Raw genomic sequence first — 3,925 nt, 5'->3', positions numbered from 1 at the left:
TTGCATGCTCTCCTGACTGAGCTAGTCAGGCCCCCCCAGTATTAGGTGTCTTTTGAGAGGAAGAGTTTTAAATTTTGAAGTCAAATTTATTGATTATTTTTTCTTTGGTTTGTGTTTTTTGTGTTCTATCAGATAAATCTTTGCCTAATCAAAGAGCACTAAAATTTCTTAGTATGTTTTCATCTAGAAGTTTTATATATTTTAGGTTTTACACATAGGTCTCTGAGACATTTTGAATTAATACGGTATGTGGTTAAGTTTGAAGTTCACTTTTTTTTTTATTTTATTTTTAAGTAATCTCTACTTCCAATGTGGGGACTAGAACTCGCAACCCCAAATCAAGAGTCTTCTGCTCTACCAACCGAGCCAGCCAGGTGCCCCGAGGTTCACTTTTTTGATATGTATACCTATTATTTGTCAAAAAGTTAGTTTCCCCATTGATTTTCCTTTTGCACCTCCATCAAAAATCGCCTGTATAAGCATGGATTTCTTTCTGGACTCTCTTTTCTGTTACAAGATCAGATCTATGTGTCCATCATTGTCGTATGCCACATTGTCTTGCTTTAGTCTTTATAGCAAATCCTGAAATCACATACACTAGGGTTGTTTTTAACTTTGTTCTCTTGTTTCAGCATTGTTTGGTTACTCTAGCTCCTACATGTTTCCATATGTGTTTCCAGCAATTTTTCTTTTTATTATGGAACGCTTCACAAATTTGCATTGCATCTTTGTGCAGAGGCCATGCTAAAGTTCACTGTATTGTTCCAATTTTAGTGTATGTGCTGCCAAAATGGGCACTCAGCAACTTTTACTTTAAATTTTTTTTTTAATGTTTATTATTTTTGAGACAGAGAGAGATAGAGCATGAACGGGGGAGGGTCAGAGAGAGAGGGAGACACAGAATCTGAAACAGGCTCTAGGCTCTGAGCGGTCAGCACAGAGCCCGATGCGGGGCTCGAACCCACGGACTGTGAGATTGTGACCTGAGCTGAAGTCGGATGCTTAGCCGACTGAGCCACCCAGGCGCCCAGCAACTTTTACTTTAGAAGAGTATGCTGGTATTTTGATTGGGGCTGGATTAATAGATCAATTTGGCGAAAATTGTCATGTTAATAATATTGAATCTTCGATTTCATGAACATGGTTTATACATCTTTTTTGGATCTTTGATTTCTTTCATTTGAATTTTCAGTATGCAGATCTTGCAAATATTTTGTTAGATTTAACCTAAGTAGGTCATGTTTTTGGTACTATTGTAAATGGTATTGTTCTAATCTTAATTTCCAATTGTTTGTCACTGCTATATGGAAATGCAGTAGTTTTTGTGTATTGGTCTTATATCCTGTGACTTTGTTAACATCACTTATTAGTTCAAGTAGTTTTTGTATGGATTCTCTTTGGAATTTCTACATAGATTATCATGTTACCTGAGAATACCTTATTTTTTTCCTTACAGCTCTGTATGTCTTTTATTTATTTTCTGCTTAATGCACTGGTGAGGATCCCCAGGATGAGCAAATGATCACTTGGCTTTTTATTCGCTAGCCTCGTGTAACAAATTATATTTTTTTTTAATTTTTTTTTCAACGTTTTTTATTTATTTTTGGGACAGAGAGAGACAGAGCATGAATGGGGGAGGGGCATAGAGAGAGGGAGACACAGAATCGGAAACATGCTCCAGGCTCTGAGCCATCAGTCCCGAGCCTGACGCGGGGCTCGAACTCACGGACCGTGAGATCGTGACCTGGCTGAAGTCGGACACTTAACCGACTGCGCCACCCAGGCGCCCCACAAATTATATTTTTTTGAATCCTCCCTTCCATAATAATAAATTCCTTAGACAACAAACCTCTGAATGGATCCCCAGGATGAGCAAATGATCACTTGGCTTTTTATTCGCTAGCCTCGTGTAACAAATTATATTTTTTTGAATCCTCCCTTCCATAATAATAAATTCCTTAGACAACAGACCTCTGAATGGATTTCAAGGGTCTTTGAGTCTTTGAAAAACATAAACAGTATTTTACATTAATATGTATATCTGTATTACTTAGAGGAAGTGGGTTCCTGGCTTATATCAGACTGTCAAAGGGATTTATGTCATCAAAAGTGTTAAGGAACTAAATTTTAAATAAAAGCCAATTTATACATATAAATAGGTATATATAAATGATTTTCAGGATGTTGTTTTTCACTACTAAGAACTGGGATGCCTGGGTGACAGAGTCAGTTAAGCATCCGACTCTTGATTTTGGTGCAGATCATGCTCTCACAGTTTATGAGTTTGAGCCTTGCGTTGGGCTCTCAGCTGACAGCGTGGAGTCTGCTTGGGATTCTCTGTCTCTCTCTCTCACTGCCCCTCCCCTGCTTGTCCTCTGTCTCTCTTTCTCTCAAAATAAAGAAACATTTAAAAAAAAAAGCTACTAAGAACCGTGATTCTTTTTTTACCTTGGACTCTCCGCCCTCCATAGGAAAGGATAAATGCTTCTTAGCAGTTTTTACCCCTATGACTTTTTTTCTTAAGATTTTTTAAAAAATGTTTATTTTTGAGAGAGATAAAGAGCAAGCAGGGAAGTGGCAGAGAAAAAGGGAGACAGAGGATCAGAAACAGGCTTCATGCTGACAGCAGAGAGCTGATGTAGGGCTCAAATTCATGAACCCCGAGATCATGACCTCAGCTAAAGTCAGACACTTAACTGACTGAGCCACCCAGGCCCCTGACCCCTATGACTTTTTGTTAGAAACTAACAAATTTAAATGTTGGTAGGGATTGGTGGTAGAACATTCAAAAGAAATACAGATGAAGTGAGGCTAAACCCCTTTTAAACGCCCACAAAAATAAAAAATATACCAACAAGAGTGGGCATAAGGAAAACAATCAGCGGTTATACATACTTCAAAGCTTGTTAAGGTACTCACGAGGAACAAAATATATCTTATTAAGAAGGCTTATTTACAGAAACATAAAATGATTTAAAATTTAGAACACTTTTTATCTCCTTAGGTTTGTTTTATTATATATTTTTTAATGTTTTATTTATTTTTGAGACAGAGCATGAGCAGGGGAGGGGCAGAGAGAGGGAGACATAGAATCTGAAGCAGGCTCCAGGCTCTGAGCTGTCAGCACAGAGCCTGACATGGGGCTTGAACTCATGAACCGTGAGATCATGACCTGAGCTGAAGTCGGACATTTAACCAACTGAGCCACCCAGGCGCCCCTCCTTAGGTCTATTTTAAACCAATCTACTTAAGTTAAAAACCAAACAAGTAGGTTGAATAAAACCAAAGACAAACAGTAAATGGGGTTATTTCTACAACCTTCAAATAATTGTAACAACATGTTAAAGTACTATCACTAGTTTCAAATAAAAACCTAGAGCTGAAATGAGTATATTAATATTTATTTAATTATATTCATATTTAATTAATATTTATTTATTTATTCATTTATTTATGAAATTTATTGTCAAATTGGTTTCCATACAACACCCAGTGCTCATCCCAAAAGGTGCCCTCCTCAATACCCATCACCCACCCTCTCCTCCCTCCCACCCCCCATCAACCCTCAGTTTGCTCTCAGTTCTCAACAGTCTCTTATGCTTTGGCTCTCTCCCACTCTAACCTCTTTTTTTTTTTTTTTTCCTTCCCCTCCCCCATGGGTTCCTGTTGAGTTTCTCAGGATCCACATAAGAGTGAAACCATATGGTATCTGTCTTTCTCTGTATGGCTTATTTCACTTAGCATCACACTCTCCAGTTCCATCCACGTTGCTACAAAAGGCCATATTTCATTTTTTCTCATTGCCACGTAGTATTCCATAGTGTATATAAACCACAATTTCTTTATCCATTCATCAGTTGATGGACATTTAGGCTCTTTCCATAATTTGGCTATTGTTGAGAGTGCTGCTATGAACATTGGGGTA

General features: G+C 37.8%; 1 non-coding gene across 1 annotated transcript; it reads right to left on the bottom strand.

Moving 5' to 3' along the window:
- Nucleotides 1-691: 691 nt before the first annotated feature.
- Nucleotides 692-798, bottom strand: LOC121016860 (U6 spliceosomal RNA). Its single transcript, XR_005784498.1, has one exon. It is a non-coding gene; the product is annotated as a U6 spliceosomal RNA (small nuclear RNA).
- Between the last annotated feature and the right edge of the window lie 3,127 nt (nt 799-3,925).

The sequence above is a fragment of the Herpailurus yagouaroundi genome, unplaced genomic scaffold (genome assembly GCF_014898765.1).
Source record: "Herpailurus yagouaroundi ecotype Mexico unplaced genomic scaffold, PumYag 29, whole genome shotgun sequence".
Classification (NCBI taxonomy): domain Eukaryota; kingdom Metazoa; phylum Chordata; class Mammalia; order Carnivora; family Felidae; genus Herpailurus; species Herpailurus yagouaroundi.
This window is presented reverse-complemented; position numbering and strand designations above follow the sequence as displayed.